The 12,803-nt window shown below is 36.0% G+C and overlaps 9 non-coding genes across 9 annotated transcripts; 4 read left to right on the top strand and 5 right to left on the bottom strand.

Moving 5' to 3' along the window:
- Positions 1–3,880: 3,880 nt before the first annotated feature.
- On the top strand, positions 3,881–3,952 carry Trnad-guc (transfer RNA aspartic acid (anticodon GUC)). The gene has a single exon. It is a non-coding gene; the product is annotated as a tRNA-Asp (tRNA).
- A 931-nt stretch (positions 3,953–4,883) lies between these two features.
- Trnad-guc (transfer RNA aspartic acid (anticodon GUC)) lies at positions 4,884–4,955 on the top strand. The gene has a single exon. It is a non-coding gene; the product is annotated as a tRNA-Asp (tRNA).
- Positions 4,956–5,509: 554 nt separating this feature from the next.
- Positions 5,510–5,581, bottom strand: Trnap-ugg (transfer RNA proline (anticodon UGG)). Its single transcript has one exon. It is a non-coding gene; the product is annotated as a tRNA-Pro (tRNA).
- Positions 5,582–6,970: 1,389 nt separating this feature from the next.
- Trnad-guc (transfer RNA aspartic acid (anticodon GUC)) lies at positions 6,971–7,042 on the top strand. Its single transcript has one exon. It is a non-coding gene; the product is annotated as a tRNA-Asp (tRNA).
- Positions 7,043–7,646: 604 nt separating this feature from the next.
- Positions 7,647–7,718, bottom strand: Trnap-ugg (transfer RNA proline (anticodon UGG)). Its single transcript has one exon. It is a non-coding gene; the product is annotated as a tRNA-Pro (tRNA).
- Positions 7,719–9,081: 1,363 nt separating this feature from the next.
- On the bottom strand, positions 9,082–9,153 carry Trnap-ugg (transfer RNA proline (anticodon UGG)). Its single transcript has one exon. It is a non-coding gene; the product is annotated as a tRNA-Pro (tRNA).
- A 284-nt stretch (positions 9,154–9,437) lies between these two features.
- On the bottom strand, positions 9,438–9,509 carry Trnap-agg (transfer RNA proline (anticodon AGG)). The gene has a single exon. It is a non-coding gene; the product is annotated as a tRNA-Pro (tRNA).
- Positions 9,510–10,170: 661 nt separating this feature from the next.
- Trnad-guc (transfer RNA aspartic acid (anticodon GUC)) lies at positions 10,171–10,242 on the top strand. The gene has a single exon. It is a non-coding gene; the product is annotated as a tRNA-Asp (tRNA).
- A 552-nt stretch (positions 10,243–10,794) lies between these two features.
- Trnap-ugg (transfer RNA proline (anticodon UGG)) lies at positions 10,795–10,866 on the bottom strand. The gene has a single exon. It is a non-coding gene; the product is annotated as a tRNA-Pro (tRNA).
- Positions 10,867–12,803: the final 1,937 nt, after the last annotated feature.

Genomic DNA, 12,803 nt, shown 5'->3' with positions numbered 1-12,803 from the left:
TCATTTGAAGGCAAAGCATCCCGAAAAAGCGAACAAGGATGTTTCATACTTTCGTGATCTGAAAGTAAAATTTGAAAAACGCCCCACCATTGGAGCACTATTCAAATCATGCGGAAATTAAGTTGAGAAAGGATTTGTTGCATCTTACAAAATATCGAAGCTCATTGCAAAATGTGGTAAATCGCACACTATTGGTGAAACTCTTATTATACCAGCAGTGAAAGAAATTCAGCGCTATGATGAACATCAGCGCTATGATGGCCACTCAAAAAGATGTGACACCTTCGATTCCACTTAGCAATAGTTCTGTTTCTTCCAGAATTGATGAAATGGCAAATGACATTGAAAATAAACTTTGTGATGAACTCAAAACAACACAGTTTTCTTTACAGCTTGACGAGACAACACTACGCGACAATGAGGCTTTGATCATGGCTTATGTGCGCTATATAAATACCAGTCGTAAAGTTATTGAGGAGTTTCTGTTTGCTGATCAATTAAAGGTCGACACTAAAGGCTTTACAGTTTATAAGGCAGTTGAACAATTTTTTAAACGGAAAGGAATTCCACTTTCGAATGTTATTGCATGTGCCACCGATGGAGCACCATCAATGGTTGGATGCCATCGTGGATTTATAGCACATTTCAAAAGGGAAGTTCCGGACATATTTACAATTCACTGTGTCATTCACAGACAACATTTAGCTGCAAAGCATCTCAGCGACAGATTACATAGTACCCTGCAAGCTGTTATCAGTGCGGTGAATAAGATCAAAGCCCATTCATTGAATGACCGCACATTTCGCCAACTTTGTCATGAAAATGAAGAAGAAGTTGAACGGCTCTTGCTACATACACAAGTCCGGTGGCTTTCAAAAGGAAAATGTCTTCAACGCTTTTATGATCTCTATAATTCTGTTATTGATTTCTTTAGGTTTAAATTATTGGATCAGAAAGTGAGTTCATTTGGAAAGCAGAAGAGCAGACGTTGCTTATTTGTCTGATATTTTCAACAAATTAAATGTGGTCAACATTAAATTGCAAGGAACCAAAATGTGTCTCATCAAAGCAAAGGAAATAATAATGGCATTTATTAGCAAACTAGATTTCTACAAAAATTGTTTACTAAGGCTAGACTTAAATCAGTTTCCAAGCATAAAAGCCTTACAGGAAAACCAAACCGATGATTCATGTTTGTCAGACACTGATCTAGACTGCTATTCCTCTCATCTTCAAGCATTGAAAGTAGATTTGGTGATTAGATTTAAAGATCTCAAAGAATTAAAAATACCAGAGTGGGTTATAAATCCATTTCAGGCTGATGCAAACAATTCTGATCCAAATCTAGTTGAAGAACTTATAGACTTGCAAAATGACTTGAAGTGTTGTTTCAGCAGATTGGCTATGAAGATTTCTGGCCAAAGGAACACGTTAAATATCCTCATCTTTGGAAAAAAATCAAGTTATTGCTGTTAGCATTTCCTTCATCATACCTGGTAGAGAAGGGATTCAGTTCAGTCTTGCAACTCTTAACTAAGCAGAGAAATAGACTGCAAATATGTAAAAGGGGTGATCTGAGGCTCTGTTTATCAAATATTGAACCTGATATAATTAAGTTAGCAAATTGTCACCAGGTCCAAGGTAGTCATTAAATACAATGTATTTAATACATTTTTCCTCCTTTTTCAAAGTGCATTTTTATATATATATCTTATTATTAGCCTACGGTTGTTATTTTGAGTTTTTTGGTTTGGGGCACATGCATGTTGTAAATGAGAACTGAGTGAAATACTGCCCCTATTTCCTTAAAGTAATAATAAATGTGAATGTGTTTCTTTAAGTAAATTTACCATATTCTCACAAGTTAAGTTTTAATTTTCTAATTGCACAGCGCTACAATGCAGAATCCGATATAGCTTCACTGTATCACGCATCATCTTTAGTAGGCTACAGCCCTTGTATCATGGTGGGCGCCAGACTATGTAAATCTATTAAAAGGGGCGCTGGGGAAAAAAAGGTTAAGAACTACTGCCCTAGACCAACGAGCCATCAGGCTGCCACATATTGAATAAAGTTTTCTTTTTGATTAAATATTACACAATCGTGTCTTTGTTTAAAATCCGTTTCAAAATTCTTGATAATCTTGTTTTTCAATTGGAAGTCAATTAACCCATTTTGAGAACATTGGTTTGTTAGGTTTGTTTTCGTTTTTAACGCTATTCAACACGATAGATCTAATTTAAGTTATTCAGAACATTTAGTTGTTAAGGTGGGAATTAATACATTGTTGATTTATTTAAAAGATTAGGGCTCGCCAACATTTGTTAATGAGGTTATCATTTGCAATAAGTGTTACAGTCATGTCATTTTTTTTTCGATCCAAGTCGATAAAATGTTAGAAAAGTCTTATCAGTGTTGCTGTTTCATCCACTACCGCACATAAGACGGTTAATCATGAGACAATCAAGTGATTGAAAGTCAATATACTTCTAAAGTCTATGCTGAATTGATTCAAATTTTTTTAAGCAAAACAAGTAACAAAACTCGCAAATAATCCCCGAAGTAATACCTTGTTGATTTATTTAAAAGATTAGAGATCGTCCGGGATTGGAATCCGGGACCTCTCGCACCCTAAGCTAAAATCATTCCCCTAGACCAGTGATTCCCAAACTTTTTTTCTCGCGTACCATTTTGTGCTTACGTACAGTGTTCATGTACCACCTAACTTACATCCGACTAGAATATCTCAAACTACAACTATTTTGGTATATAGATAAGAAAATGAGCATGTAGCTGTATTAAAGTTCATCAAATGTCATTCCAAGAAGACATAAACGCCATAAATTAAACTTTGTTTTTTTCTCCACCAGCTGCTAACAATTAACGTTTTATTATCTTGAACAAGATAAGTGTTACGTCATAACCATGTGAAACCTCAAATTGAAGGTAACTAAAACGAAACATTGCAAATTACCCAATCTGAAAGTTTTAAAAGTTGAAAGTTTTCGGAAATTTATATAGATACTTTAAAAAGTTTTCACAAGATTTATACGTAGTCGCGTACCACCTGAAAGACTCTCGCGTACCACCGGTGGTACGCGAGAGTCTTTCAGGTGGTACGCGACTACGTATAAATCTTGCGAAAACTTTTTAAAGCATCTATATAAATTTCCGAAAACATTCAACTTTTAAAACTTTCAGATTGGGTAATTTGCAATGTTTCGTTTTAGTTACCTTCAATTTGAGGTTTCACATGGTTATGACGTAACACTTATCTTGTTCAAGATAATAAAACGTTAATTGTTAGCAGCTGGTGGAGAAAAAACAACTACATCCATCGCATTAAAACTATTTGCTGTGTTTTGTTTAATTTATGGCGTTTATGTCTTCTTGGAATGACATTTGATGAACTTTAATACAGCTACATGCTCATTTTCTTATCTATATACCAAAATAGTTGTAGTTTGAGATATTCTAGTCGGATGTAAGTTAGGTGGTACATGAACACTGTACGTAAGCACAAAATGGTACGCGAGAAAAAAAGTTTGGGAATCACTGCCCTAGACCAACGAGCCATCAGGCTGCCACACATTGAATTAAGTTTTCTTTTCGATTAAATATCACACAATCGTGTCTTTATTTAATATCCGTTTCAAAACTCTTGATAATCTTGTTTTTCAATTGAGAACAATTGGTTTGTTAGGTTTGTTTTCGTTTTTTGAACGCTATTCAACACCATAGATCGAATTTAAGTTATTCAGAACATTTAGTTGTTAAGGTGGGACAAACTATTCTTATTTAGCACAAGGAAAATGTCCGTTTTTAAAATTAGTGGTTTATAAATACATATGGTTCTTATTATGTCAAATCACAGTCGGGTTCCTCGTTAGTATAGTGGTCAGTATCCCCGCCTGTCACGCGGGAGACCGGGGTTCGATTCCCCGACGGGGAGGTTATTTTTTTGTCAAATAAATTAATATTCTGCTTTGGTTTGAAACTTTGATTTGATTTAGGATTGACTGCGAATACCTAAAAATCCTCGTTAATTTCTTTAGTATTCCCTTCATATGAACCCCTGTTACAGCAAAAAAAAACAGACAAATGAAAATACAATTGACTAAAGTACCACCTTGCTTTTATTGTCAAAAACGAGGGCTCGTCCGGGATTTGAATCCGGGACCGCTGGCACCCAAAGCGAGAATCATACCCTTAGACCAACGAGCCAGCTGTCAAAATAGTTAATGAAGTTCTGATTTTCAATAAGTGTTACACTCATGTCATTTTTTTTTCGATCCAAGTCGATAAAATGTTAGAAAAGTCTTATCAGTGTTGCTGTTTCATCCACTACCGCACATAAGACGGTTAATCATGAGACAATCAAGTGATTGAAAGTCAATATACTTCTAAAGTCTATGCTGAATTGATTCGAATTTTTTTAAGCAAAACAATTAACAAAACTCGCAAATAATCCCCGAAGTAATACCTTGTTGATTTATTTAAAAGATTAGGGCTCGTCCGGGATTGGAATCCGGGACCTCTCGCACCCTAAGCGAGAATCATTCCCCTAGACCAACGAGCCATCAGGCTGCCACACATTAAATTAAGTTTTCTTTTCGATTAAATATCACACAATCGTGTCTTTATTTAATATCCGTTTCAAAACTCTTGATAATCTTGTTTTCAATTGAGAACAATTGGTTTGTTAGGTTTGTTTTCGTTTTTTGAACGCTATTCAACACCATAGATCGAATTTAAGTTATTCAGAACATTTAGTTGTTAAGGTGGGACAAACTATTCTTATTCAGCACAAGGAAAATGTCCGTTTTTAAAATTAGTGGTTTATAAATACATATGGTTCTTATTATGTCAAATCACAGTCGGGTTCCTCGTTAGTATAGTGGTCAGTATCCCCGCCTGTCACGCGGGAGACCGGGGTTCGATTCCCCGACGGGGAGGTTATTTTTTTGTCAAATAAATTAATATTCTGCTTTGGTTTGAAACTTTGATTTGATTTAGGATTGACTACGAATACCTATCAATCCTCGTTAATTTCTTTAGTATTCCCTTCATATGAACCCCTGTTACAGTAAAAAAAAACAGACAAATGAAAATACAATTGACTAAAGTACCACCTTGCTTTTATTGTCAAAAACGAGGGCTCGTCCGGGATTTGAATCCGGGACCGCTGGAACCCAAAGCGAGAATCATACACCTAGACCAACGAGCCAGCTGTCAAAATAGTTAATGAAGTTCTGATTTTCAATAAGTGTTACACTCATGTCATTTGTTTTCCATCCAAGTCGATAAAATGTTAGAAAAGTCTTATCAGTGTTGCTGTTTCATCCACTACCGCACATAAGACGGTTAATCATGAGTTAATCAAGTGATTGAATGTCAATATACTTCTAAAGTCTATGCTGAATTGATTCGAAATTTTTTAAGCAAAACATTTAACAAAACTCGCAAATAATCCCCGAATTAATACCTTGCTGATTTATTTAAAAGATTAGGGTTCGTCCGGGATTTGAACCCGGGACCTCTCGCACCCAAAGCGAGAATCATACCCCTAGACCAACGAGCCAGCTGCCAACATTAGTTAATGAGGTTATCATTTTCAATAAGTGTTACACTCATGTCATTTTTTTTCCATCCAAGTCGATAAAATGTTAGAAAAGTCTAATCAGTGTTGCTGTTTCATCCACTACCGCACATAAGACGGTTAATCGTGAGACAATCAAGTGATTGAATGTCAATACACTTCTAAAGTCTATGCTGAATTGATTCGAAATTTTTTAAGCAAAACAATTAACAAAACTCGCAAATAATCCCCGAAGTAATACCTTGTTGATTTATTTAAAAGGTTAGGGCTCATCTGGGATTTGAACCCGGTACCTCTGGCACACTAAGCGAGAATCATACCCCTAGACCAACGAGCCAGCTGCCAACATTAGTTAATGAGGTTATCATTTTCAATAAGTGTTACACTCATGTCATTTTTTTTCCATCCAAGTCGATAAAATGTTAGAAAAGTCTAATCATTGTTGCTGTTTCATCCACTACCGCACATAAGACGGTTAATCGTGAGACAATCAAGTGATTGAATGTCAATATACTTCTAAAGTCTATGCTGAATTGATTCGAAATTTTTTAAGCAAAACAATTAACAAAACTCGCAAATAATCCCCGAAGTAATACCTTGTTGATTTATTTAAAAGATTAGGGCTCGTCTGGGATTTGAACCCGGTACCTCTGGCACACTAAGCGAGAATCATACCCCTAGACCAACGAGCCAGCTTCCAACATCAGTTAATGAGGTTACAATTTTCAATAAGTGTTACAGTCATGTCATTTTTTTTTCGATCCAAGTCGATAAAATGTTAGAAAAGTCTTATCAGTGTTGCTGTTTCATCCACTACCGCACATAAGACGGTTAATCATGAGACAATTAAGTGATTGAAAGTCAATATACTTCTAAAGTCTATGCTGAATTGATTCGAATTTTTTTAAGCAAAACAATTAACAAAACTCGCAAATAATCCCCGAAGTAATACCTTGTTGATTTATTTAAAAGATTAGGGCTCGTCCGGGATTGGAATCCGGGACCTCTCGCACCCTAAGCGAGAATCATTCCCCTAGACCAACGAGCCATCAGGCTGCCACATATTGAATTAAGTTTTCTTTTTGATTAAATATCACACAATCTTGTCTTTATTTAAAATCCGTTTCAAAATTCTTGATAATCTTGTTTTTCAATTGGAAGTCAATTAACCCATCTTGAGAACATTGGATTGTTAGGTTTGTTTTCGTTTTTAACGCTATTCAACACCATAGATCGAATTTAAGTTATTCAGAACATTTAGTTGTTAAGGTGGGACAAACTATTCTTATTCAGCACAAGGAAAATGTCCGTTTTCAAAATTAGTGTGTTATAAATACATATGGTTCTTATTATGTCAAATCACAGTCGGGTTCCTCGTTAGTATAGTGGTCAGTATCCCCGCCTGTCACGCGGGAGACCGGGGTTCAATTCCCCGACGGGGAGGTTATTTATTTGTCATGTAAATTAATATTCTGCTTTGGTTTGAAACTTTGATTTGATTTAGTTTTGACTACGAATACCTATCAATCCTCGTTATTTTCTTTAGTATTCTTCATATGAACCCCTGTTACGGTAAAAAAAAACAGACAAATGAAAATACAATTGACTAAAGTACCACCTTGTTTTATTGTCAAAAACGAGGGCTCGTCCGGGATTTGAATCCGGGACCTCTCGCACCCAAAGCGAGAATCATACCCCTAGACGAACGAGCCAGCTGCCAAAATAGTTTATGACGTTCTGATTTTCAATAAGTGTAACGAGCCAGCTGCAAACACTAGTTAATGAGGTTCTGATTTTCAATAAGTGTTACAGTCATGTCATTTTTTATTCGATCCAAGTCGATAAAATGTTAGAAAAGTCTTATCAGTGTTGCTGTTTCATCCACTACCGCACATAAGACGGTTAATCATGAGTTAATCAAGTGATTGAATGTCAATATACTTCTAAAGTCTATGCTGAATTGATTCGAAATTTTTTGAGCAAAACAATTAACAAAATTCTCAAATAATCCCCGAATTAATACCTTGTTGATTTATTTAAAAGATTAGGGCTCGTCCGGGATTTGAACCCGGGACCTCTCGCACCCAAAGCGAGAGTCATACCCCTAGACCAACGAGCCAGCTGCCAACATTAGTTAATGAGGTTATCATTTTCAATAAGTGTTACAGTCATGTCATTTTTTTTTCGATCCAAGTCGATAAAATGTTAGAAAAGTCTTATCAGTGTTGCTGTTTCGTCCACTACCGCACATAAGACTGTTAATCATGAGACAATCAAGTGATTGAAAGTCAATATACTTCTAAAGTCTATGCTGAATTGATTCGAATTTTTTTAAGCAAAACAATTAACAAAACTCGCAAATAATCCCCGAAGTAATACCTTGTTGATTTATTTAAAAGATTAGGGCTCGCCCGGGATTTTAACCCGGGGCCTCTCGCACCCTAAGCGAGAATCATTCCCCTTGAGTAGACCAACGAGCCATCAGGCTGCCACATATTGAATTACGTTTTCTTTTCGATTGAATATCACACAATCGTGTCTTTATTTAAAATCCGTTTCAAAACTCTTGATAATCTTGTTTTTCAATTGTAAGTCAACTAACCCATTTTGAGAACATTGGTTTGTTAGGTTTGTTTTCGTTTTTTGAACGCAATTCAACACCATAGATCGAATTTAAGTTATTCAGAACATTTAGTTGTTAAGGTGGGACAAACTATTCTTATTCAGTACAAGGAAAATGTCCGTTTTCAAAATTAGTGTTTTATAAATACATATGGTTCTTATTATGTCAAATCACAGTCGGGTTCCTCGTTAGTATAGTGGTCAGTATCCCCGCCTGTCACGCGGGAGACCGGGGTTCGATTCCCCGGCGGGGAGGTTATTTTTTTGTCAAGTAAATTAATATTCTGCTTTGGTTTGAAACTTTGATTTGATTTAGGATTGACTACGAATACCTATCAATCCTCGTTATTTTCTTTAGTATTCTACATATGAACCCTTGTTACAGTAAAAAAAACAACAGACAAATGAAAATACAATTGACTAAAGTACTACCTTGCTTTTATTGTCAAAAACGAGGGCTCGTGCGGGATTCGAATCCGGGACCTCTCGCACCCAAAGCGAGAATAATACCCCTAGACCAAAGAGCCAGCTGCCAAAATAGTTTATGAAGTTCTGATTTTCAATAAGTATAACGAGCCAGCTGCAAACACTAGTCAAGGAGGTTCTGATTTTCAATAAGTGTTACAGTCATGTCATTTTTTTCCAGCCAAGTCGATAAAATGTTAGAAAAGTCTTATCAGTGTTGCTGTTTCCTCCACTACCGCACATAAGACGGTTAATCATGAGACAATCAAGTGATTGATGGTCAATATACTTCTAAAGTCTATGCTGAATTGATTCGAAATTTTTTAAGCAAAACAATTAACAAAACTCGCAAATAATCCCCGAAGTAATACCTTGTTGATTTATTTAAAAGATTAGGGCTCGTCCGGGATTTGAACTCGGGACCTCTCGCACCCAAAGCGAGAATCATACCCCTAGACCAACGAGCCAGCTGGCAACATTAGTTAATGAGGTTCCAATTTTCAATAAGTGTTACAGTCATGTCATTTTTTTTTTCGATCCAAGTCGATAAAATGTTAGAAAGTCTTATCAGTGTTGCTGTTTCATCCACTACCGCACATAAGACGGTTAATCATGAGACAATCAAGTGATTGAAAGTCAATATACTTCTAAAGTCTATGCTGAATTGATTCGAATTTTTTTAAGCAAAACAATTAACAAAACTCGCAAATAATCCCCGAAGTAATACCTTGTTGATTTATTTAAAAGATTAGGGCTCGTCCGGGATTTGAACCCGGGACCTCTCGCACCCTAAGCGAGAATCATTCCCCTAGACCAACGAGCCAGCTGGGAACATTATTTAATGAGGTTACAATTTTCAATAAGTGTTACAGTCATGTCATTTTTTTTTCGATCCAAGTCGATAAAATGTTAGAAAAGTCTTATCAGTGTTGCTGTTTCATCCACTACCGCACATAAGACGGTTAATCAAGAGACAATCAGGTGATTGAAAGTCAATATACTTCTAAAGTCTATGCTGAATTGATTCGAATTTTTTTAAGCAAAACAATTAACAAAACTCGCAAATAATCCCCGAAGTAATACCTTGTTGATTTATTTAAAAGATTAGGGCTCGTCCGGGATTGGAATCCGGGACCTCTCGCACCCTAAGCGAGAATCATTCCCCTAGACCAACGAGCCATCAGGCTGCCACATATTGAATTAAGTTTTCTTTTCGATTAAATATCACACAATCGTGTCTTTATTTAATATCCGTTTCAAAACTCTTGATAATCTTGTTTTTCAATTGAGAACAATTGGTTTGTTAGGTTTGTTTTCGTTTTTTGAACGCTATTCAACACCATAGATCGAATTTAAGTTATTCAGAACATTTAGTTGTTAAGGTGGGACAAACTATTCTTATTCAGCACAAGGAAAATGTCCGTTTGCAAAATTAGTGTTTTATAAATACATATGGTTCTTATTATGTCAAATCACAGTCGGGTTCCTCGTTAGTATAGTGGTCAGTATCCCCGCCTGTCACGCGGGAGACCGGGGTTCGATTCCCCGATGGGGAGGTTAATTTTTTGTCAAATAAATTAATATTCTGCTTTGGTTTGAAACTTTAATTTGATTTAGTATTGACTACGAATACCTATCAATCCTCGTTAATTTCTTTAGTAATCTTCATATGAACCCCTGTTACAGTAAAAAAAAACAGACAAATGAAAATACAATTGACTAAAGTACCACCTTGCTTTTATTGTCAAAAACGAGGGCTCGTCCGGGATTTGAATCCGGGACCGCTGGCACCCAAAGCGAGAATCATACCCCTAGACCAACGAGCCAGCTGTCAAAATAGTTAATGAAGTTCTGATTTTCAATTAGTGTTACACCCATGTCATTTTTTTTCTATCCAAGTCGATAAAATGTTAGAAAAGTCTTATCAGTGTTGCTGTTTCATCCAATACCGCACATAAGACGGTTAATCATGAGTTAATCAAGTGATTGAATGTCAATATACTTCTAAAGTCTATGCTGAATTGATTCGAAATTTTTTAAGCAAAACAATTAACAAAACTCGCAAATAATCCCCGAAGTAATACCTTGTTGATTTATTTAAAAGATTAGGGCTCGTCCGGGATTTGAACTCGGGACCTCTCGCACCCAAAGCGAGAATCATACCCCTAGACCAACGAGCCATCAGGCTGCCACATATTGAATTAAGTTTTCTTTTCGATTAAATATCACACAATCGTGTCTTTATTTAATATCCGTTTCAAAACTCTTGATAATCTTGTTTTTCAATTGGAAGTCAACTAACCCATTTTGAGAACATTGGTTTGTTAGGTTTTGTTTTCGTTTTTAACGCTATTGAACACGATAGATCTAATTTAAGTTATTCAGAACATTTAGTTGTTAAGGTGGGACAAACTATTCTTATTCAGCACAAGGAAAATGCCCGTTTTCAAAATTAGTGTTTTATAAATACATATGGTTCTTATTATGTCAAATCACAGTCGGGTTCCTCGTTAGTATAGTGGTCAGTATCGCCGCCTGTCACGCGGGAGACCGGGGTTCGATTCCCCGACGGGGAGGTTATTTTTTTGTCAAGTAAATTAATATTCGGCTTTGGTTTAAAACTTTGATTTGATTTAGTATTGACTACGAATACCTATCAATCCTCGTTATATTCTTTAGTATTCTACATATGAACCCTTGTTACAGTAAAAAAAAAACAGACAAATGAAAATACAATTGACTAAAGTACCACCTTGCTTTTATTGTCAAACACGAGGGCTCGTCCGGGATTTGTACCCGGGACCTCTCGCACCCAAAGCGAGAATCATACCCCTAGAGTCTAGGGGAATGATTCTCGCTTAGGGTGCGAGAGGTCCCGGGTTCCAATCCCAGACGAGCCCTAATCTTTTAAATAAATCAACAAGGTATTACTTCGGGGATTATTTGCGAGTTTTGTTAATTGTTTTGCTTAAAAAATTTTAAATCAATTCAGCATAGACTTTAGAAGTATATTGACATTCAATCACTTGATTGTCTCATGATTAACCGTCTTATGTGCGGTAGTGGAGGAAACAGCAACACTGATAAGACTTTTCTAACCTTTTATCGACTTGGATCGAAAAAAAATTAAATGACTGTAGCACTTATTGAAAATCAGAACCTCATTAACTAGTGTTTGCAGCTGGCTCGTTATACTGATTGAAAATCAGAACTTCATAAACTGTTTTGTCAGCTGGCTCGTTGGTCTAGGGCAGTGGTTCCCAAACTGTGGTACGCGTACCACCGGTGGTACGCGAGAGTCTTTTAGGTGGTACGCGACAACGTATAAATTTTGCGAAAACTTTTTGAAGCATCTATATCAATTTCCGACAACTTTCAACTTTTAAAACTTTCAGATTGGGCAATTTGCGATGTTGCGTTTTAGTTACCTTTAATTTGAGGTTCCGCATGTTTATGACGTAACACTTATCTTGTTAAGTAATAAAACTCTAATTGTTAGCAGCTGGTGGAGAAAAAACAACTACATGAATCGCATTAAAACTATTTGCTGTGTTTTGTTTAATTTTTGGATTTTATGTCTTCCTGAAATGACATTTGTTGAACTTTAATACAGCTACATGCTCATTTTCTTATCTATATGCCAAAATAGTTATAGTTTAAGATATTCTAGTCGGATGTAGGCCTAAATTAATGGTACATGATCACTGTACAAAAGCTCAAAATGGTACGCGAGAAACAAAGTTTGGGAATCACTGCCCTAGACCAACCAGCCATCAGGCTGCGGCATATTGAATAAAGTTTTCTTTTTTGATTAAATATTACACAATCGTGTCTTTATTTAAAATCCGTTTCAAAATTCTTGATAATCTTGTTTTTCAATTGGAAGTCAATTAACCCATTTTGAGAACATTGGTTTGTTAGGTTTGTTTTCGTTTTTAACGCTATTCAACACGATAGATCTAATTTATGTTATTCAGAACATTTAGTTGTTAAGGTGGGACAAAACATTCTTATTCAGCACAAGGAAAATGTTCGTTTTCAAAATTAGTGTGTTGTAAATACATATGGTTCTTATTATGTCAAATCACAGTCGGGTTCCTCGTTAGTATAGTGGTCA

The sequence above is a fragment of the Ascidiella aspersa genome, chromosome 1 (genome assembly GCF_963924565.1).
Source record: "Ascidiella aspersa chromosome 1, kaAscAspe10.2, whole genome shotgun sequence".
Taxonomy (NCBI): Eukaryota; Metazoa; Chordata; class Ascidiacea; order Phlebobranchia; family Ascidiidae; genus Ascidiella; species Ascidiella aspersa.
Note: the sequence above shows the minus strand (reverse complement) of the source record. Positions and strands in the feature narration are given on the sequence as shown.